The sequence below is a fragment of the Cryptomeria japonica genome, chromosome 4 (assembly GCF_030272615.1).
Source record: "Cryptomeria japonica chromosome 4, Sugi_1.0, whole genome shotgun sequence".
In the NCBI taxonomy this organism is placed as follows: Eukaryota; Viridiplantae; Streptophyta; class Pinopsida; order Cupressales; family Cupressaceae; genus Cryptomeria; species Cryptomeria japonica.
In genome coordinates, this window is record NC_081408.1 from 450,620,989 (window position 1) to 450,646,086 (window position 25,098).

Genomic DNA, 25,098 nt, shown 5'->3' on the forward strand with positions numbered 1-25,098 from the left:
CATCGTCTCGACATTTTATTGCTAATTTCAGGGCCGTAGCTTCATCCTGTGTCCCTATCTCCATTTATAAGCGAATCTTTCTTACTTTACATGCATTCCTAGTTCAATCATTCTATCTACATTCTTTACAAAAGAGGGTATCCTTGATGTCTTAACCCTTGAAACTCATTTAGAATCCAATCTTGCATTGTGTGGGATTGGATCTTGTGGGTTTCAACCCCTCTTTTGAATGTAAAGTCTTCCCTAAGTGAAAACCGTCAACCCTAGTGACCTCCTTTCTCTCTCCTTGCAGTGGGGGAACACCTAGGGTTCGATTTTTCCGCTTTACATTTTGGTGAACCCGACGTGAACATCCTAATTTTGATTAATCATGGTTAGATCTGAAAAATTTGCTTCCTTAATTACATTTCCATGTTTGATCTTTTGCAAATTTTAGAGGTTAATTGCATAAAAACCCTAAAATTTTCTTTTTAGTAATTGAGCTTGTGAAATGTTTAATTGTTAATGCTTGTTTCAAATCTACCCTTCTATTGCAAATTGTCAAATCATATTTGTGCTTTAATTCTGAAAATTAAGTGGTTAAGTGTCAAAACCCTAATTTTTAAAACCCTCTTGATTCAACCTTTGACTGACGATTTCACTAATCAAAACACCTCCAAATCGGCTGTAACTTTGGATTCTGCAACAAAATCATAATATCTCTCATCCCTAAAAATTTGGAAAAAAGTTGCGAGGACTGTGTGCACCCCAAGCGCCATTGTCCCCGACATTTTTTCCAAAATTTTGGGAGCTAGATCTTACTGTATTTTTCTGCTAAAATCCAGAATTTTGGCTGATTTCATCAATTCTAACACTTTCAAAATTAAAGTAAAAGTTGGTCTAGTGATTGCTTGGATAAAGGCTTACAATCATTCAAAAATTGTTGAAGTTGAAATTTGTGTTAAAATTGTGTTTCTTACAGTCCTAAATCTGAAAAGTGTGTTGGCATTCATTCGAAATTTCAGTGCTTTATTCAAATTTTTGCAATTTGTGACTTTTGAAATTAAGTGTTTAATTGTAACAACCTTGATTTCCACTTTCAAAATTGAATTTTGCGTGAAATTGAGTCAACTTTTAAATTTCAAAGCCTGCATTGCTTTCAGTATTCCCTCTAAAATCATAAAATTCAAAATTTCAGTTTCCCTCTCCTTTCCAAAATTCAAATTTTGCATTTTTCAACAATCTTGGTAGGGTTCAATTTTAAGATTGCAACTTTAATTTGGCCTACTTACAAATCGTAAAATCACTCAATTTTTTCAGATTAGCTTTAAAATCATCATAACTTTCGTCGCTGAAAATTTTGAAAAAAGTTGCGAGGATTGTGTGCACTCCGTTCGCCACGGTCCCTGACATTTTTTCCGAAATTTCGGGAGATTGTCCTGATTGCATTTAACAGCTTAAATCTAGGAGATTGGCTGATTTTATTGAAATTTGCTACCTCTAAAATTCAAAATCTTCTCTCTCTTTAGTGCATGAGTTTTACAACAATAAGCCCTACTTACACTATTCCCGTTAGACGAAGCCTTAGAATTAAGTCTTTTCAAGGTTTAATTACTAAGGAGATGGAACCTAATTTGAATGGCCTTTTTAACGATGACATGGGTAATTCCTCTAATCCTCTTAATGATGAAGAAGCTCTCCATGAGGTTCCTGTAGAACAACTTTCGAAATTGGATAACCAATTTGATGATTTTCAGCGATGGATGTCTCAAGAATACCCCGATAGTCAAGCTCTTTCATTAATTGAGGGTCTAAAACGTATGGTTCAAAGTGATAAGAATGGAATTGATATTTTGCGTAGTATTGCACACATTGTGGATTCGAATGTGATGCCTATGAAGAGTTGTGCCGAAACTTTAGGTTATACTCAAGTTAATCATTCTATTCCTTTGACAACTTCTATTGCTAGTATACCTACTTTTACATCAAACATAATGACTACTTCAATACAAGACATTCCACCTATGATCACTAGTCATAGGCGCAATCCTTCTTCCTCAATCAACCCTCTTCCTTCATTCAATCCTACTTCTTCATTCATTCCTTCAATGAGTGTTCCTATTTCATCTCCACAAATGAACATGACGCAAGGGGGCAATTCATTTAACCATTCCATTCCTCCTTGTAGTGTTCCTCCTTTCCAATCATCTCCTATGACTAACTATCATAGTGTCCCACCACCTTACTCTCAATCAATACCTTCTTTCAATAACATAATACCTCCATCACAATCTAACACGTCTAATATGAACTCTTCGACTGAAGTGACCATTAACAATCTTGCACAAACTGTCTCTTCTTTACAGCAACAAATTGCCTCTATGAATCAATCTAAGTTTAGTGTGCCCACATTTGATGTTGCGAACCCACTTTCTCTTGACATTGTTCGAGCTATTCCCCCTAAGCATGTTGAAATCCCGCAATTGGAGCTTTATAATGTTAAGGGTGATCCTCTAACACATGTTAAGACCTTTCAAACAATATGTACTGATTTTGCTCATGACCAAAGGTTGCTTGCAAAACTGTTTACTAGAACATTAAGAGATAAGGCTTTACAATGGTATTGCTCATTGCCTTCCTATTCTATTACTTCTTTCCAACAACTTGCAAATGCTTTTATTCAACAATTTCAAAACAATATAGGTCCTAAAGTTACTTTGATTGATTTAATGCATTGTAAACAAGGTGTTAAAGAAAAAGTGACTGATTTCATTGGTAGATATAAGCATTTGTATGCTCAAATTTCTTTTCCAGTACCTGACAATGATATTCAAAGAATCTTTATTTCTAATTTACAAAAAGATATTAGAGAAAAACTTCTGTTTTCTGAGTTTACTTCTTTCCAACAGTTGTGTGCAACTCTTCACAATTATCAACTGACTGTGAGTCAAATGGAACAAGCAAATCCTATGGCTTCGAGTGATAAGGGTGATAGTAGTCAACAACCATTTGGGAAGTTTAAACCGAACAAAGAGTCCATTAAGTTCAATGAAAACATCATCAACAACAATGTGAATGCAGCATCAGGTGTGCCTCCTATTTCTAAGCTTTTCAAGAAAGAAAGAAAGTTTACTCCTTTGAATGAATCATTGCATAGTATTATGAATACGTTATTGGAACAAAATGTGCTTACTCTTCCTCCTATAAGGCAAATAGATCCTGCAAAGATTAATTCACCCTATTTTGATAACAAATCTTTTTGTCAATTTCATCGTCAACCTGGGCATGATACTGAAAAATGTTTTGCTTTAAAGGGTAAAATTCAAGATTTGATTGATAATAATACTATCTCTGTTTCTGGTATGAATGATAAAGGCAACACATCTGTAGCTCCTCCTAACCAAAATCTTAAAATTTTTACTGATCCATTACCTTCTCATACCTTTAATGTGATTGAGACTAATGATTCCTCTTTCTCACCTGATAGTCTTGTGTCTATGACTCCGAATGTAATTAACTTTGTAGAGCAGCAGAAAATTCCTAGAGAACCTTCCATCACATTTGATTCCAGTGAAACTATCAGGGCACCTAATGGTCCTTTATATATAGTTGCAAAAGTCAAGAATACACCTTGCCGTGGAGTGCTTATTGATCCTTCTTGCATGGTTAATGTCATTACTGAAGAATTTCTTTTTACTTTGCAATTGAATCAAGTAATCTATGACAAAACAAATGTGGTTGTGAAGTTATTTGATGCATTGTCTTCTCCTACAATTGGTTCTATTACATTACCTATTGAGGTCCATAACAAACCCCTTGATGTAGACTTTGCTATCATTCCATCATCCGAACAATTTCGTGTGAAGCTAGGCTATCCTTGGCTATCTTCCATGAAAGCTATTGCTTCTCCTATTCACAAGTGTTTGAAATTTCCCCATAATGGTGAAGTTGTTACTGTCAATCATAGTCTCTTTAAACCGGCTGAAAGAACTTCTAGCATTCCTATTGATTATTTTTGGCCTAAACAATTCCAATCTCTTCCACCGCGGAGTGATCATCTTTTCAAATCTTATCAAAAGTGGAAAAAAGATATGATCCTATCTCTAAGTGAACCTAGAACACCCAAACTTGATATTCCTATTGTTCTTGAGAAGGAAGTCCTTCCTTTGAAAGATAAAACTAATGTCTTTCCTCAAGAAGATTCCCAACCCATCCCTATGGATGTGACTACGTCTATGTCTAATAAACTTTCTAAAAGTAGACCTATACCTCCTTGTCATGATGGAATTGGTCTCCTTCCTAAACCAAATATTCCTCCCTTATATGGAGCAGTTCCTCCTCCTTCCTCTTATAGAGAGAAGAGACCTTCCTCTTCTCCTATTATTCAACCTAAGAGACCACAACCTAAACACCCAAGTGATAAGGATGAGAACATTCCTCCTCCTCACTCTTCTCAACTTCCTACTAAGACTAGACGAAATCGTTCTGCACGTGAACGCCGACGAAAGTGTCATCTTAGAGCTCAGGCAGCTGCTTCTCAAACTTTGCAATCCCCAAAAACACCTTCAGCTAGTATTGTTCCATTTTCTCCTCAGCCGAAAATTGAGCCAAAATCTCCTAAACATAAGATGCATGATGGTTTTGATCCTGTGCGAGTTAAAGATCCTATTGTTATAAATCTTGATGATGATATAGATGAAAATGTTATTCATGATGAAAATGTTACTCCCCTTTCTTCTGATAGTGAATATGAATACGTTGATGTTGATAACCATTTATCTAACGCATTTTCTAAAGCACTTATCCTAGCTCCTAGACAAGAACAACGTGGCTTGGAACATGAACATAGCCCTTGTTTGGATCTTGTGATAGCTCCATCTGCTATGTTGGATGTTCCTCCTCTAGCATGTTTCCTGCTTTCCCGAAATATTGATCAGCAAGATCAGGGGGTAGATGACGTGCTAGACTAGTTCATTTGCATAGCAGACTCTCTCCTCCTCTCTCGATCTCTTTTGTTACTTCTTCTATGTGTTATTCTCATTCTTCTATTTGTTGTCCTTAGTGTTGTCTACTTGAGGACGATGCAAAGCATTGAGATCTCTCTTGGTATCTCTCATGTTGACTCAAAAGACACATGTGTTCCCTTCTTCTAGGTGACCTTCCTTGATTGGGGAATGAAGAACAATTATGCATACATACATATGATATACATGAATTATCATACAACATACTGACCCTGAGGAAAGCGAAGTCACCACGTGCTTTGTATTTTGTGTCTATTATCCTTGGGCTTATCTCACACTTGGGGACTAAATCCTTGGGATAATGTGCTCCTTTCCCTTCTCATTTCTTATATGTATCACTACCTTAAAGCAATCACCCCCGATGAGGTGTGTGCGGTCGCTTTAACGTAGGGGGCATACACCCCGTTCATATCTTTTCAAGATACTTGAAAATTTCTCGGCGAATTTAGCTTTGCCTTGAAAATTATTGGTATTTTTCTTGCATGACTCATAGTGAGGGAACCTTACTACTGACAGTCATGGTTCTCCCTCGTGATCTTCCCTTTTACTTTGTCAATCGAATTCGTAAGATCCTTAGTCCACTGGGGGCTTGGTGTATCTTGCCTCCTTGACGTGGTGAAAGTTTTTCAATGTTGTTTCCTTGTACTTTACCGGAAGTATGAGCATACGCTTATACTCCCGCTAAAGTGGGGGCTAAATGTAGCATCCTAAAATTGTGACACTTGCAGTTTTGACTGCATTTGGGTCTTCATGATGGCGGCGCAATGTTGAACCTGAATGGAGACCCCGAAACCTGTTTACAACATCAAAACTGCATATTTCTGCACCTTGGCCTGATCCTTCCTTGCACCCTGCTGTCCCGAGAGGTGGGACCATGGCGCCCAGCGCCCTGGTCCTTCAGGACCATGCCGCCTAGCGCCCTGGTCCTTTGCCCTGGTCCCCCAGGACCATGCCGCCTAGCGCCCTGGTCCCCCAGGACCATGCCGCCTAGCGCCCTGGTCCCCCAGGACCATGGCGCCCAGCGCTCTGGTCCCTGGCCCTATTTTGGGCCCGGTCTCTTGTTGGGCATCGGGTCTTTAAGTTTGCAATTCGGAAAACAATGCTTCTAGGTCGGCCTAAGGTTGGAAAAATCAGTCTCCTAACCCTAATTGACAAGTATATAAACTACTTTTCCTCTCCTAGAAAGGGAGGAAGGAAGTAAGCAAGAGCAAGGCGCGGAAGCGATATTCAAACATACAAACATTCAAGCATTCAAGCATTCCTTCAAGCAATTGAGTATTCTAAGTCTCCATTCAAGGATAAGTGTTGCATTCAAAGATAAGGATTCAACCATTGAAGAGGAGATCACTTACAACATATAACATACAACATCATTACACCTTCGCATGTAAGAATACAAACATTCTTACAACAAGGTATCAGTACTTGTTCACATTACAAACATTTACATTTACAACATTCTCATTTCTTGGTTAATTCCAAAACCGGGGTTTGACCTAAAGGCAAACCCCTAATCCCTAACCCCCCAATCATCCTCTCTTTTCTGTGTGTAGGTTGTAGGTACGCGACTGTAATTGAAGATCTGGAATCCTTGTGCAGAGACGAACGGATCCCCCTTCGTTTCGCGGATCTTTCGGAGGACTGTGTGCACTCCGGGTGCCATTGTCCCGTCAACTTTCGCTCAAATTTGCAGAATAGCATCGTCTCGACATTTTACTGCTAATTTCAGGTCCGTAGCTTCATCCTGTGGCCCTATCTCTGTTTATAAGCGAATCTTTCTTACTTTACATGCATTCCTAGTTTAATCATTCTATCTACATTCTTTACAAAAGAGGGTATCCTTGATGTCTTAACCCTTGAAACTCATTTAGAATCCAGTCTTGCATTGTGTGGGATTGGATCTTGTGGGTTTGATCCCCTCTTTTGAATGTAAAGTCTTCCCTAAGTGAAAACCGTCAACCCTAGTGACCTTCTTTCTCTCTCCTTGGAGTGGGGGAACACCTAGGGTTCGATTTTTCCGCTTTACAGTTCCTTTCCCTTAAACTATCATAGAAAACTTTATAACATCCTTGCACAAAATCTAATGAATGTGTACGATTGTCACTTATGTATAAGTGATACTCTCTTACAACCTTTCTATCCTCCTCTATGCTATCATCTGCATGCATGAATGCTATGTGTACAAAAATAGAAACTTGTGTAGAATGGTAATACATAGATTGCACTTCATTTTGAGGTTGTAGTGTAGGATTTTCAGAAAAATCAACTTTAGAGACAATGGTACCAAGAGGAAATGTGTCCTTGCATAACTTGAATTGCTCATCTAACCATCGAGCTCTATGTGTATGCATTATGTACTCATAAACTAGTTTCTCTTTAAATGTTCTCATAAAATCAGCTACACATATATCATTTTTCACTAACTCACATCTCTTTAATTCTTTTCCTTCTTTAACCCCATATGTCACTGTCTTGTACTTTCCAAAAGATACTAGTTTCTTACCAATTTCATGTGTGCTATCCATATGTAGACATCTTGGAAAATATTTCAAAGCACCACATGTAGAATAAGAACCTTTCAAACATATCATCTTATAATAAATGCAACCATCATCTCTTTTACATAACACACTTGAAATAAATTCTCTTGGTGACTTAGGAGGTGGTTGTATATTGCATTTCTGCAAAAAATCATGTATGCAAAGTACAACATATATGATGATAAATATCCTGGTGCATGGAAAACTCAATATGCATCCTACAACAACATGTGGTGCATACATGATTAATCTTAACATAAAAAGGTTTTTCCATTTCAAAAAATCTTTGACTAATTCTTATTTGAGGAAACTTTTGAAGGAATCTTTCATAAAATTTTGTTTGTCATATCCAAAGAGTGTTTAGCATGTGGCTCACGATTTCTAGAATCCAATTCGCCTTCTAACAACATCTCTTTGGTTAGGCGAAACCCTTGTGTTGTCGTGCCAAAAAGTTTCAATTAATGTTCTTAGTGTGTCAACAACAACCTTGTCTTTGCATGGTAGTCTACTCGAGAATGCTCGAAGAGAATTATTGTTAGGATCCTCTATTTTCTCCTGCCTATGTAATGCTTTACGTAATTTTGTTCTACTTATGTTTAATGACTTACTTGTTTTTCTTATCAAACGATCTTTTTTTTATTTTCTTGCTCATTATGGTTGATGTAATAACACGTCTAGTAACATTAGAATCTTTAGTACCTGATTTTGAACCAATAGCTTGATATGCATCAAATATATTTCTCACAATAGTTCTTTTGCTATTAGTTTCAGATGATCTTAGGCCTAGAATTTTCATTGTCTCTCTAAAATTCAATTTTTTGATCATTTCAACAATTAATTGGCATCTTGTAGTTTGATTTAAGTTTTCAAAATAGTTTTTCCATTTTTTCAACCATTCTCCTACAAGTTCGTTCATTCATTTTATCGGGCATTGGCTTTAAAATATTCTCATCGATGTCAATTAGATACTTTGGTTTCCTACAAATGATTCTAGGAGGTGTTAACATCGGTGCATTAGATACATCCATCACATCAAATATAGATGATGTATGTTCATCATTGTGTGCATTAGGTACATTCATTGCATCAGGTTCATACGGTAAATCAAATGTTGTTGGTGCATCTTCATCGTTTGTTTGATTATTCATTGTGATCTCTTATTCAATCACATTATGTTCGTTTGGTAAATTGAATTGAGATGTTGAGGATGACATACCTTCTTGTCCCATTGCTCTTATGTCACATAATTTCTTCATATGTTGCCTTTGTCTTTCCTTATCAGCCTCTCGTTGTTTCACTGTTCCTCACTTGTTCTTTCCCATCGTTAATACCAATTATCCTAAATAGAATCATTTTGCATATATATGCAAACAAAAGTTCTTAAACAATCAAATAACCATAAAATTTAGCATTATCATTGTTTTCTTAAATCAAAACTATTAAACAATCACAATAACATTGACCAAACTAATAAGAACAAAAATTCAATCATTTCAAATCATGCAAAACAAAATTTTTACTTACTTCTACATATAAAACTGTCACAGAATCATAGTAACAGTTGCAGTGGGGCCTTCAACAACATCAAAAACTTCTTTTGAGGCCGTTGAGGCTGTTGTGAAACTAAAATTATGTCCAAGAACCGCGTACATGGTATCTTTAGTAACCCTGTGCGCGCTTTTAGTCCCTAAAAATGCTCAACAGGCCAACGTCCATATTCCTAGTACCCCGTACACGTTACTTCCAGTAAAGAAAATTTGAAAGAAAAGGGAGGGAGGGAGGGAGGGAGATAGAGAGAGACACACAAATAGAGAGAGAGAGAGAGAGAGAGAGAGAGAGAGAGAGAGAGAGAGAGAGAGAGAGAGAGAGAGAGAGAGAGAGAGAGAGAGGCGAGAGAGAGGTGCTAGACACAATGTACCACTATGAGGGGGAGGGGGTGAATCAGTGGTTCTCAAATCTCTTTTCTTCTTTTGTAGTCCTATGTGAGCATACCAGTTGATAGATTTAACTCAATGTAGACTTACTAGCTAAGGAGGAGACTAACTTAAATTCAAACACACTCACAAGGGGACATCACATAACACCAACATATACGAGAAAAACCCAAGATGGGAAATACCTCGGTGAGCAATGTTGCTGGAGTCTACTGCTCCAATCCAACCTCACAATAAACATAGTTACAAAGTTTAGGGTACCAACCCAAGGAGCACCAACCCCTACCCAATTTATGGGCTACAACCCAAAGGAGCACCAACCCTTGACTTTAGGGCACCAACCCAAGGAGCTACAACCCCTGCACTAAGCTACAACTCAGTGTACACAATGTAAACATCAAATACATAAGTAGTTATCTTGTTACAAATGAATCTTGCAACCATTATACATATATTACTCTGTCGGTGAGATACCTTCTCTGCTTCACCGACTCACTTCTCTGCTGCTTCTTTGTTGGTACACCCTACTAGTTTATCTCTCTTTTGAATTGCTCTCACTGTATCTCCTCCTCACTGCTCTGCTCTTCACTGATTCAACTCTCTGTCGGTTCTCTGACTATCTTCTCTGCAGTCACCTTCACCTCTGTTCTGTCGGTATGAGTACTACCGGTTCTTCTCTCCAACTGGTTGAATGCTTCAATCAGGTTCTCTCTCACTCCCACTCTCTTCACAGATTCTCATTGAGCACTTGGCTGATTTGCTCTTTTTTGCATAAGTCCTTTACTTCACAATCACACCATCTTCTTCTATTCAAAAACAACAACCATTCTCTTTGGCCCCCACACTTATCGCAAGGTTTTCCCTCCAAAAACTAATTCAAAATCTAGGCGGTTAGGGTTTCCTCACCTTCCTCAAGGCAAACCAAATCCAATCCGATCTTACATGATCTGATCTTTTTGACATCTAATTGCATAGCTCCACCATTTTTGCATCTCCTAGATCACGCCTTTCATCTCTGGCAACTTGCTTTTTACTCTCATAGCTGATCCCTTGGTCAATCACAAAAGATCTGTCGTGTTGTTTCCTCCATCGCCTCGATCTTCTAAATTGCTCTTAGCTGACTCGTAGTTGTCTTCTAGACCTCGAGCCTCAAACCCCTGCAATAGCTCTGCAACCTGTCCCGTGATTTGAGTGACATCTCATTAAAGTCGACCAACCCTGCAACAACCTTGTCGATGTATATTTCATCTTTATCCAAATGTGTGTTCACCACGTTGAATTCATGTGACATCCATATAGACTAACTGCCAGCTTGGCACTTTATGTTGGTTCAATGGGATCACTGATCAGCCACTCAATCGGTTCCTTTTTCCTGCCAATTCGTTAATCTCACCGGTGTCACACATTGTACCGATAACCTTTTTATATCTACATTCTGCACCTTACTCATATTATAGGTGAGCATTACATACTGATTGTCACTCTTGATGATATCAGTCATCATCCTTCACTAGACTCCTTCATTGGTCAGATCATTCTCCTCTGACTATATCTGCTCAACCTGCCTTCTCTGTTGGTCTGGTGCATAACCCTGATTTCATGCACTTAAGGCATTCCCTCAGTTTACCAGTGGATCTAGAGTGATCCTTCAAGTTCTTACCTTTACCTATTTACTCTTATCCACCAAACTATAATGCACTTAATGCATATAGGGGATAAGCTCCACTTACTTAGTAGAGGAACACCTTGTCATCCGCTCCTGTGAGTTCCCTGTTTGTGCAACATATCCTCAAATAGGCATATGTGAACTAGTGTTAGCACATACACTGTCATTCATTGCTTCTCATGATGACTGCATCTTCATCCGGTGGGAGTCCTACTGTTCAGCAACCTCATAGCATACCGGTGACCTGTTCAATCTTTTCTTTCGGTGTGGATGTGATTCAAATAACATTATGCCTCTTCATCATAAACAACTACTCAAACACCTCTCTATCTCATCACATAAGTCATGCATTATCTTGTGTGCAGGTGACTTCTGAGGTCATCTTTCTTACATTACCGGTGTTCTGCAACACAAGGTGATATCCAAGATATCACATCTTGTACTCCTCCATTGCAATGTTGCACATACATCTCATCTATCGGTGGTCATCCCATAGTAGTTGACATCAATGACAACACAATGCCAACAAGAGGATGGAGAGGGAGAGGGAGGGAGAGGGAGAGAGAGAGAGAGAGAGAGAGAGAGAGAGAGAGAGAGAGAGAGAGAGAGAGAGAGAGAGAGAGAGAGAGAGAGAGAGAGGGAGAGGGAGAGAGAGAGAGGCAGAGAGAGAGGAAGATAGAGGGAGAGGGAGATAAGATTATGTAAAGTAGAAAATTAAACCCTAGTGATTCCCCACCTAGGAGAGAGAAATGAAATCACTAGGATGATTTTCACTTGGGAGATACTTTACATTCAAAAGAGGGGTTGATTTCACTAGATCCAAAACCTAGAATGAATAGGGATATGAATACTAAGTGAATTGCAAGGGTGCAATGCAATTTACCCTCTTTTGTAAGTGGAAGAGTTGACTTGTTGACTATGCAAAAAAATGAAGACAAAATGGATGAAATAAGTAGTTACTAATTCGGGATCATGTTGTAACTACATATTTGAGGTATTTAGACTGATATAGATTTGTCCTGCAAATTTGGAGAAAAGTCGTCGGGACCATGCGTAAGTTATACACGATCCTCCGAAAAATCCATGAGTTGAAAAGGGTTTTTCCATCTCTGCAAATGAATCCCAAATCTGCAATCACAACCACACATCTACAACTTGCACACAAAAAAGAAGGGAAGAAGGGTTGTGGATAGGGGTTTGCCTTAGTCAAACTTTGGTTGAGGAATCAACCTTGAAATAAAGTAATTGCAAATGTTTAAATGTAAATAATGGAAATGTATACCTTGTAGATCTACAATTTGTTGATGATGGTTGCTTTGCTTTATGAATGTAATCACAAGTGTTGCATGAAATGGCATGTAACATGACAAAACCCTAACACAAACACATGCTTGCAAATGGATGTTGTAATGTTGCTCCAATTGATGAATGAAGAAGACACATGAAGAAGAAGATTTGATGGATGCATGAAGACTTGAACACTTGAATTCTTGATGATGATAATGGAGACCTTTTGCTTGTTTACCCAATTTGTGCTTATGCAAATGAGAGGATTAGACCCCCTTTTATACTTGCCTTGGAGGGTTAATTATCCCTTCACCAAAGGCTGACATAGGGGGGAATTTAATTCCCAAAAGATATTTTAGGTCCAAGGGTCGGATGGACCCATTTTGGGGCCACAAAAAGAGGGAGGATAGGGACACCATGCTCCTATCCTAAGGGTACTAGGGTGCCACACCATGGTCCTGCCCATTTTCAGGGCCTGAAACAGGGTCTAAACAAGTTGTAAAGTGTGGAAGTGAGGCCCAGTTCCATGGTGGAGGCATAGATGGATCTCGATCAAGCATGGGAGATGATATTGCCAAGGTAAGGGGCCTAAAATGCAGTCAAAATTACAAGGGGTGCAATTTTATGATGCTACATTTAGCCCCCACTTTAGCGGGAGTATGGCTTACACCAATACTACCGATAAAGTAGAAGAAAGAGAGATGAAGATGAGAGATGTGGAGCAAGATCACAAGGAGTATAAGACATAACTAATCTTGAGGAACCAAGCCCCCAATCTTAGGATCTTAACTCACTCAAACATATGCAAGTGCACATAAAAAGGCATGCAACAAAAGCTACTATCTTAAGACCTCAAGTCAACTATCCAAAGAGACCTTGATATGAAAAATGTCTCAATCAACTACTATCATTATTGAAACATAAAATACCATCTCATGAACACATATATTCATATAAAAGAGAAAAGCAAACATCATCCATGAACCATCAATAGTAAAACTATGAGTTCATGAGAGGAAGAAGAGAGAGAACATGAATACACACTTTGGTGATCCATGAGAAGAAAGGCGAACAAGATGAACCATGAACATCTCACCCCAAGAACCTGTCTAGGTGATCCACGTAAGGGAGGAGAGTTAGAACACCCTTAGTTCCACTCATCCTCATGCGTGTGTGTGCAAGTGAGGATTGAAGCACCTCATAGGAGTCTAAGCCTGAGTATTCTACAACTTATATAAAATGTATAGTACAGATGTCAAGAAAGGTGTGATATCTCGCTCTAAGAGACTATGCTTTGGTTCCGAGAATAATCACCATGTATAAGAGAAAAGTGGCGATATATTTCTCTAAGAGGCTACCCTCTGGTTCCAAGAATGACCCACTATATAAGAGAAAAGTGGAAACATCTCTCTCTAAGAGGCTGCCCTTTGGTTCTAAGAATGACCCACTGTATAAGAGAAAAGTGGCAACATCTCGCTCTAAGAGGTTGCCCTCTAGTTCTGAGAATGACCCACTGTATAAGAGAAAAGTGATTACATCTCTCTCTAGTTCCGAGAATGATCCACTGTATAAGAGAAAAGTGGCGACATCTCACTCTAAGAGGCTGCCCTTTGGTTCTGAGAATGACCCACTGTATAAGAGATACAATGCACAAGAGAAATATAATACAAAAGGAGCAGTTTGGGTGCCCCCCCTTAAGATTTCAACATAGTTTAATGTTGATATCTTAAGGAAAGTAGAAAAAGGATACCTACCTTCAATACAAAGAAGATATCCATTATGCAACAATGTCATAGATCCAAGCAAGAGAGGGAATACTCTTCAAGCAAGGATAACATAGCTGAAAAGAGATATCTTGCTGTAAGTGTAAAGGAGATCCTTGGATGAGAAGATATATTTGTTCAAAAGACATCTACCCCCCAAGAGGAGTTGTCAGACAAATATAACATCTTCTAGAATAATGCAAAGAAGAGAGCAAGAATTCAATCCTTCCTCCCATTGCTAAGTGAAAGGGATTCTTGATGAAGGATGACTCACTTTTATTCCAATGGAGATGGGTGATTTTATTATAGATGCACATTACCAAGTGTGAAAGAGATTTTAGTCAAGGACTTACACCTCTTGTATAAGAGAGAACCCTTGGGAAAACAACAACAACTTCATACAAGGAATGACATAAAGTAATAAAACTCACACCATCCACAAAATTGGAAAGAGTGGATCCTTAGAGAAAGAGAGAGGGAAAGAGAGATCATTGCCCCCCCAAGTGTGGGACAATGAGAAGAATTACACAACTTCTAGAGAGAGAGATTACTCATAAGAGACGTACCGTTTCAAGCAAGGAATACATCCTAACCAAGGAACAAACATGCTCTTGCATGAAGGATAACTCCATTCAAGGAAGGACATCAAGTTATGAATAACACAATAGAAGAGGTAATTTGCAAAGAGAGAGAAAAAAGAAGAAGAAGGTTCACAAAAGTTCTCTAAGTCATAATAGACGTACCATTTCAAGCAAGGAAAAGATCCCACTCATGGAAAAAACATGCGCTCGCATGAAGGAGAACTCCATGAAAGAAAGGACATCAAGTTTATGAATAATTTACTCCATAAAGAAAAAAGTGAAACCTTAGAAAGAGGAAAAGGAATATTCTTGCCCCCCCAAGCATAGAGGCAAGAAGAAATAGACTATTACGTTGCTCACTAAGTATGATTGCACCTAAAATTGTACCACCATGAATGACAAGGAGCCCCCAATAGGTAGGCTAACTATGTCACATAGTGAGGAGCAACATAATAGGAACTTGAATGTTATTTGAAATGATCATGATGAATATGCCATTCATTGTCAGATGTTATTTTTAACATAGCATACCAGAATAAATTTTAATGTTGTATTTGTGTTTTCAAAGATTGACACTCATTAGTAGAATGTCCATGGGTTTGATGATATTTACAAAAAGAATAATTTTGAGAATGTTGTTTATGCTTTCTTCTTCGTTTAGGACAAAGAGGAGATATTAAGTTGGAATTTATAAGATTGGTCAACACATTTTCTTGTTGTAACTCAAAATTTGAATGAGAAGGTATGGATTTACAAGACAATGGAGAAGAAGATGTTGACAAAGGAAAGTGTGATTTCTCATGACTTTGTCGCTCAAATTCAAGCTTTTGTCCATTGCATCCATGTGTATGTTCAAAAGAGGGTTCACTCTTAGGGGGAATTGGATTGAAGTTTAAAGAGGCCCATTCAATTTCAAGATTTGTGTTAGAGAAAAAATTGGAATATAAAATTCAAGCATCTTAGACTTTCTAGAAAAGGTAGGAGTGAAATCTAAGGACACCCAATCATCCTCTAAGAGTTCTTCTTTAGGAACTTCTTTGGTAGCAAATGGTGTATTTGAGTGAATTAAAGAGAGTATTGTAGGAACTAAAAAAACATATGATGCTTCACTTATGTTCTCATCAACTACCTCATTAGTATATGTATAAGGCACAACATGATAATCAAGAATAATTTCTGGTTTCCTAGGAACATGAATGGAATTGATTTGATTTTTGTTAGGCTCTTGATTTTGGGAGAGAGAGAATTATGATGAGAAATAATATCATCCTCTTGTTCTAAGGTATCTTTATGTTCAATACACTCATTAGGAAAAGGACTATCATATGTAATTAATGTTCCATCTTTGGGGGGAAGGTTATTGGAAGGAACAAAAGGTGAAGTGTTATTAAAATGATCCTCTTTCACCAAGGTACCCTCATGAGGGAGGATCATGTGAAGAGAATAATCTACACCGTCATCTAATGGCTCATCCCAAATAGGGATATCATTAGGAAGAGTGTTAAAAGTACCTTCTTGCATCAATATGCCCTCTTTTAGGGGAGACTTTTTGGGAGGGAGATCATTTAAGGGCTCAAAAAGGGGATTTTCATATATCTTAAATCCTTTCAACTTAATAGCTTCATCTTGTAGAAAGAAATTTGACATTTTTCCAAATTGCAAGGAAAGAAGTGAATGCAATGAACTAAATTTGAAAAAAACAAATTGAAAAAATATGCAATCCACAATGTAATTCAAATGAGAGCTAGGAGGGAAAATTTGAATTTTGAATTTTGGAATCTAATCCAAAATGAACCAATTGATTTAAGGAAGGAATAGTGCAATTTTTCAGGAATGATGATAATTATCCAAAAGAGATTGAAAATTAAAATTAGGGCCTACTGAAAAACCTCTTAATTTTAAAAAATTGAAAGTTGTTGAATTGAAATTTTATAATTTAAAATTAGGTCTGTTCTTAATTAACCACTTAATTTTAAACTATATCTTGAAAATTGAAATGTTGAAAGTGGAGATTGTTTTTGATTTTAGAGGGTTCAAAATTCGACAAAATCAACCAATTTTTTGGAATTGAGCAGTAAAACACAGTCATAACAGTCCCTTGAAATTTCGGGAAAAAAGCCAGGGACCGTGCATAAGTTATGCATTGTCCTCCCAACTTTTTTTGAAATTTTTAGGGATGATAGATACGATGATTTTATCACTATTCCAAAAATTTGAGTGATTTTATGATCTCTAGATAGGTGAAATTAAGCTCAGAATGTTGAAATAGGACCAAATTAAGGTTTTGTGAAAAATGATGAATTGAAGGAAAATTTTGAAAAATATCAGAGCTAATGGATAGGGCCAACTTCAAAAATGTTTAGAGGACTAAAAATTAATGAATTTGATTGAAATCTGTACAAAATGCAATTTAATTTAAAAATTAGGGTTTTAGATCCTAACCAATTGATTTTGAAAATTTGACTTTTCGCAAAAGGAGGGAATTGAAATTTGAATAATTTTAGTAAGACAGGGCTGAAAACAATGATAAATCTGAAAATTGAATAAAGATCCAAATTTTGCACAAATTCAATTTCAAATCTAGATTTTTTGTAAACTGCAAGAAAATCAAACATGCAAATTTGAATTTGTTTTCGACCTTAGGAGGTTTAAAAATTGACAAAATCAGCCAAATCTCTGGATTTAAGCAGTAAAATACAGTCAATTCTGACTCTCAAAATTTTGAGAAAAAAGACAAGGACTGTGCGTAAGTTATGCATGCTCTGACCAACTGTTTTTGAAATTTTCAGGGATGATAAAAATTATGATTTTATTACATAATTCAAAAAACCATCTGATTTGGAGATGTTGAGATAGGTCAAATTAGTAGTCAAAGGTCGAAATAGGAGATTCTTAAAAATTAGGGTTTTGTAGTTTAACCACTTGATTTTTAGAATGAAAAGACAGATTTGAATTACAATTTTGAAATAGAAATTAGATTTGAAACAAACAACTAAATGCTATACTTCACAAGCTTAATTTTCCTCAAAATGAAAATTAGGGTTTTTATGCAATTAACCTCTAAATTTTGCAAAAAGATCAAACTTGGAAATGAAATTTTAAAGTTTAAATTGCAATGATTGAGATCTAAAAAATAAGAAATCAGAACGAAGATGTAGGACGTCGGGTTCACCAAAATGTAAAGTGGAAAATTGAACCCTAGTGATTCCCCACCTAGGAGAGAGAAAGGAAATCACTACGATGATTTTCAATTGGGAGATACTTTACATTCAAAAGGGGTTGAATTGACTAGATCCAAACCCTAGAGTGAATAAGGATTTGAATACTAAGTGAATTGCAAGTGTGCAATGCAATTTACCCTCTTTTGTAAGTGAAAGAGTTGACTTGTTGACTATGTAGAAAATGAAGACAAAATGGGTGAAATAGGAGCTATTGATTTATGATCGCGCTGTAACTGCGAATATGAGGTATTTAGATTGATAAGGATCTGCCCTGCAAATTTGGAGAAAATTCGTCAGGACCATGCGTAAGTTATGCACGGTCCTCCGAAAAATCCACGAGTCGAAAAGGGTTTTTTCGTCTCTGTAAATGAATCCTAAATTTGCAATTATAGCCGCGCACCTGCAACCTACACACAAAAAAGAAGGGAAGAAGGGTTGTGGATAAGGGTTTGCCTTAGTCAAACCCCATTTGAGGAATCAACCTTGAAATAAAGTAATTGCAAATGCCTAAATGTAAATAATGAAAATGTATACCTTGTAGATCTGCAATTTGTTGATGATGGTTGCTTTTCTTCTTGAATGTAATCAAAAGTGTTGCATGAAATGGTATGTAACATGACAAAACCCTAAGACACACACATGATTGCAAATGGATGTTGTAATGTTGCTCCAATGGACGAATGAAGAAGACACATGAAGAAGAAGACTTGATGAATGCTTGAAGAATTGAACACTTGAACACTTGATGACAATAATGGAGACCTTCCGCTTGTTTACCCAATTTTCACTTATGTAAATGATAGGATTAGATCCCCTTTTATACTTGCCTTGGAGGGTTAATTATCCCTTCACCAAAGGCCGACATAGGGGGGAATTTAATTCTCGAAAGATAATTTAGGTCCAAGGTTTAGATGGACCCATTTTGGGGCTGCACAAAGAGGGAGGACAAGGGTGCCACACCCCTATCCTAAGGGGACAGGGGTGCCACACCCCTATCCTAAGGGGATTGGGGCGCTGCACCATGGTCCTGCCCATTTTTGGGTCTTGAAAAAGGGTCTAAACAAGTTGTAAAGTATGGAAATGAGGCCCAGTTCCATGGTGGAGGCATAGATGGATCCCAATCAAGCATGGAAGATGATATCGCCAAGGTAAGGGGCCTAAAATGTGGTCAAAATTGTAAGGGGTGCAATTTTATGATGCTACAGATTATTATGTTCCAAGTGGTATATAACAAGATGGGTAGACATAATATAGTGATGAAAGAGGTGGGAGGAGAAAGTATTGTGTTTCAGGTTGCGGGTTTAATGTAGTATAGAAGAGTAGAAGTGATAGTGGAGGAGGTAGGAAGAGAAAGCTTCAAAGTGTTTATGAATTCTCTCTACACAAGAAAAGTGGATGGTAATGAAATTTTTGCCAATTATAAACAACTTGCGAGGATTGCAACCAATTTTCAGATAAAGAAGTTGTTTACCAAGTTGAATTTGTGTATGGAAGGGGTATGGAGGAAGGGAGAGAGGGGGAGCATGCTGGTTTGTTATTTTCGTAAGCAATATTGCTACTGCTTTTTATATTGTAATGATGGTTCATCTTGCCACCTTAGGACACCATATGACCCTTTAGAACATCATATGCTCCTAAAAGGTCATGTGGTGTGCTAAGGGGTCACATGATGTCATTAGGTTTTATGTGGGGTCCTAAAGGAGAGAGAGAGAGAGAGAGAGAGAGAGAGAGAGAGAGAGAGGAGAGGAGAGAGAGAGAGAGAGAGAGAGAGAGAGAGAGAGAGAGAGAGAGAGAGAGAGAGAGAGAGAGAGAGAAAGAGAGAGAGCTCAAATTAAGGAAATTCCATTGTCTTTTGTTTTATAATATATTGGTAGGTGAACAGGTCAAATATTTTTTGGGCCATGTTTGAAGGGGATCTGATGGTTCAAAAGAAAGGAGTGATTGTGATAAAGGAGGTAGGAGATAATATTATTATGTTCCAAGTGCTATATAATGAGATAGGTAAACATAATATAGTGATGAAAGAGGTGGGAGGAGAAAGTATTGTGTTTCAGGTTACAGGTTTCATGGAGAAGGGAAGAGTATAAGTGATAGTGGAGGAGGTAGGAGGAGAAAGCTTGAAAGTGTTTCTGAATTTTCTCTACACAAGAAAAGTGGGTGATAAGAGAGAGAGGGATGAGGTGAGAGAGGGGTATCATGTTGGTTTGTTGTTCTTGTAAATAGTATTGGTACTATTTTTTATACTGTAATAATGGTTCATCTTGCCACCTTATGACACCGTAATGCCATCTCGCCATCTTGACCCCTTAGGACATCATATGCTCCTAAAGGGTCATGTGGTGTTATGTGGGGTCCTGAGAGAGAGAGAGAGAGAGAGAGAGAGAGAGAGAGAGAGAGAGAGAGAGAGGAGAGAGAGAGAGAGAGAGAGAGAGAGAGAGAGAGAGATGGGGGAGGAAGAGAGTGAGGGGAGGGAGGGAGGGAGAGGAATAAAAAAGGGAGGGAGGGAGATGGGGGAGAGGAAGGGATGTCACATGATGTTGTTAAGGGTCATGTGGGATCCTAATTAAGCCACACATGTGTTACAACACCATATGACCTCTTAAGACACCACATGACCCCTTAAGATATCATACATGGCCTGAAGGGGTCATATGGCATCATTGGGGGTCATGTAGGGTCATAATGGGTCATCAGATGTGTTAGAACATCATATGACCCCGTAGGACATCATATGGTCTTAAGGGGTCATATGTGTGCTAAGGGACCTTACATGATGTCATTAGGTGTTATGTGGGGCCGAGAGAGAGAGAGGGGGAGTAGGAATACAATGTACAATAAGATATCAAAAGACAATATATATCAATATACATGTACATGTACATAAAAATATACATATAATACACATAAAATATCAAAAGATAATACACACATACATATTATATATATATTATAAATGTATATATTATAAACATACATATATGGATACATACGTCATACACATATTATATACATATAAATACATATGTGTGTATATATATACACATATTATATATACATATATACATATAATATCTACATATATACATATTATAAATATACATATATGTATGCACACACACATTTTAAACATACACATTAATTTCTTTATGCTATAGTATTAGAGGAATAACTGTATACATGGTATTTTCTCCTTAGAACCGTGTACGCGCTGCTTATTAAAAAAAACCCGCTCTTGTCTGTTTAGGCTTGTGAATAGGTTTGGATAACAAAGCCGCGGTTTGGAAGTTTGATTTCCCTCCATTTCCCTCCTTTTTGACGTGTTTTGTTTTATGAACTTGGTTTCTCAGCTTTGTCATCATCAGGTATACACTTCATCAAGTGGGTATTTATAGAATTGTCACCATATTTTCACCCATCTTCTAAGCTTTCTAACCATATTTAAATAAATTTTTTTTAACAACAATAACATATTATTATTGAATTTCTTTTACCAGTGTCTCCATAGTTCTTAGAGACATACGTGTACCATTTTTTTAATAACTTTTTATCTACCTATCCAAATTTAAAAAACTTTATATATTATTGTAGTGCACTTGATTCTTTACAATTTAATTTTTTTTGTTTTTGCATTTTCGATTGTTTTGGTGCAAGTTATGCTTCACGCATGAACAGGTACCTAATTTTTAGGATGTTCTCGATTGGAAAAATCATTAAAAAAAATACTTCACAAAAAAATACAAAAAAATACATGACGTATAGTGCTCACTCTTACCTATCTTTCTGCAAAAGGATTTGTCAAAATACTAAATCTAACTATGTCTTTTTTAATGTGCACATCAGGCACTATGTTATGTTTTTCAGAAAAAATTAGGGTCTATTTTTTGTGTGTGAAGGATTTGACCCCCTTAATCTTATCTAATTTTGAAAAAAAATAGTATTTTGGATACTAGATTCAAAGTACTACAATCTTTGTTCTTTGAGTATCTTCATTTCTTGATTGGATGACTCTCAACTTTTTCCTCCAAGTTCAGGTTTACTTGATTTGATAAAAAAAGTGTCCACTTATACCTCCCTTTTTGCACACCATCTTGGTGCACTTACCCTGTATACAGACACACACACATACACACACATATATGTATATATACATATACATATACATATGTGTATGTATATTGTTACATGGCGGGCTTTATTTGAAACAATTATAAATGCTGAAGAAGTCGATACATATGAAACTCGACTTGCGTTTCATACTGCATTCAATGAAACTTAGAGTTATCTAATGCTAGAGGAAGTCGATTTGGGAAGAATCAACACAACATGATTTAAGCATTTATTTGGTAAATGAAAGCAAAGTTAAGAGGGACTATAAACCAAACTGACAGTCAAGGAAAAATGTGGCAAGAGTTAAGGTCTTTGTAAACCGATTTTTAACAAACAACTTCTCATTGCTGGCGTAAAACTTCACTTACCTAGCAATACGAATTCCTCAACTTGCTGATAAACATGATTAAAGCTTTAGTTATAGTTATTAACATGGAGTTTAAAAGCCAAAAATTTAGGAATGTAACCGATGAAATTCAGCATAATAAGAAGTTCGATTTCAATTTGAAAGGACACACTCAATAGAAAAGAAAGAAAGAAACTCTGAAAAATTGACTGAGAAAAAGAAGATCAAAAAGAGGAGAAAGAGATCAATATCATTCTTCACATCATTTCCATACCAAAGAATCTATTTTATGAGGTAGGCCATAGATCCAGTTTGTTTTAAGCATGAATGGTAGAGAAAAATTATTTTCTTTGAAATGAAATCTTTGTCTGATTTACATTCTTGAAATATAAGTGTTTTTCTCAATCAATTTAGAATTCAAAATTGGTAGAATTGCATATCTATTTGATGAAGAATTCATTTGTGTTTGGATGAAGAACAAATCAACACAGTAGAGTGTTACATTTTTTTATATATGTACAAATATATACCCATATATTTGCACATATGTATATAAATATTTACATATACATTTGAACAAAATCATGAAACCAAATTACTTCTCGTAGCTGAACGAATTACACATATATAAGATGAAGGATAAAACTTGGAGTTTTTACATGTTTAACATATACTTATAATACTTGAGGAAATATAGATTTTAAAAGAACGTGTGCTCATATCTTTATTTTGTATTATGCTTATATGCAAATATGTGCATACATGTGTTACACCTTAGTTTTAAACTTACTTCATCATACTGAAAATGAAAGATTATTTACGCCAAAATTGCATTTAGATTATGTTGAATAGAAATAAAATAGGCATGTTGCATGAATTATTATGTTAGACATGTTTGCATGGGGAAAGTATATCTTCCATTCTGAATATGGAGGTTAGAGAGAATAGTTTGCTTTTTCAAAACTATGTTTTATTGCTATGCATTGCATTATACTTGGCCGAGTAACTTATTGACCATTGGAATAGATGGATTTATTTATGACTCTCTACCATATCCTTGTATTGATCTTGCTTGTTTCTTAAATGAAATAGAATAAATTAAAATGCATGTATCATACTAGGCACACACTATATTCCATTTTGTATATCGAATTCTTCTTGCTAACCAATTCATGCAGGGTCAAGTATTCTTGAATGACTAGGAATTCCAGGAAAGTGTATGCTTCAAGGTTGGGTGGAAAAAGCACCCGAATCTTGTTCTCGTCTTTATTTGAAGGATTGAATTTAAGATATCTAAAGGATTGGAGAACAAAGGACGCATCTCATCTATTATTGTGTTATTTATCTTATATTTGTATATTTAAGCTTAATGCAATCAAAGCCTAAGTCTTGTATAGAATTTATGAATGATGTATAATATGATTAAAATACTATCAAAGAGTACTCTATGTTGTAATAATACTATTTAATATCTCTTTAATGGATACAAACTTGATATTTCTATAATTGAACTTGCATATGAAGTGATACTATGTGACTATGGAATGATTAGTGAGAGAAACAAATGAATTTATTAAATGAATTATAAATTTGTTTGAAGAATAAAGAGTATTCATTCTTTTATATAAGTTAGAGAGCTTTTGTCTTTAAATCGCTACTCCCTAAGATTGATAACACTTACAAAAGGAGGATACAACCTCAAAATAACATAAATAGATGATAAACTTCCACTGCAACAATACTATCTAATAACATCAGTTGCTTTCAACTCACTACCTCCAACACACTTGTTGGCTCACTCAAATGTAGTTGCCTTCACCTCACTACCTCTGGTATGCATTAAGCACTTCTTTTCCACTTCAATTACTCACCCACACTTGATAATGAAGTGATATTTCATTTATATCCTCCGCAAGCATCAACAAACTCTCTCCAAGTCGGCCAAGATGAAACATGTAGGCATGAAATGTGCATCACCCAACGGGGTCATTGCCAAACACGTTTGCAGTGAAAGGGAAATAATTGTGGATCAAGGAAAGAGATAAGTAAAACCAAAAATAGTTTGGCACACATCTCTACAAAGATGCAACCATAACACATTGGTATAAATATTCTAGGCTGACCCATAAAACACTTAACCTTTTATCAAAATACTCTAGTCAACAAACAATATTAAAAAGAGCAAGAACCACTATGTAGAGCACACATAAGCATCATATGAATTTCAATATCATTCCTATACCCTCCTTCCAGACTATCACATTCAATTGAGATAGTGTAAACAAACAAATACTAAAACCCATCATCGCTTGCAAACTAGGAAATAAAATTTTGAGATATAACAATCAGATTGATACTTGCATTGCATTTAAATACTTGAAACTTGTGATGACATAGTATACAGTCAATGTAAACAAGTCCCCTAGACTGCAAGAACAAATATTGAAATGTAGAGAAGTATGGAGCAACCTTTGATCCATCTTGTTCGAGAAATAGTACTAGTTTTACTTTGCAAACTCCTTAAACTTCTCCCTTAACTTTTGGACCTTTGGAAAGATACATTCATACTTCACATCTTCCTTTATCTTATTTCCAAACCACAAAGCCATATCTTTAAATGTAGATAAATAAGTTACACAATTCAATACCC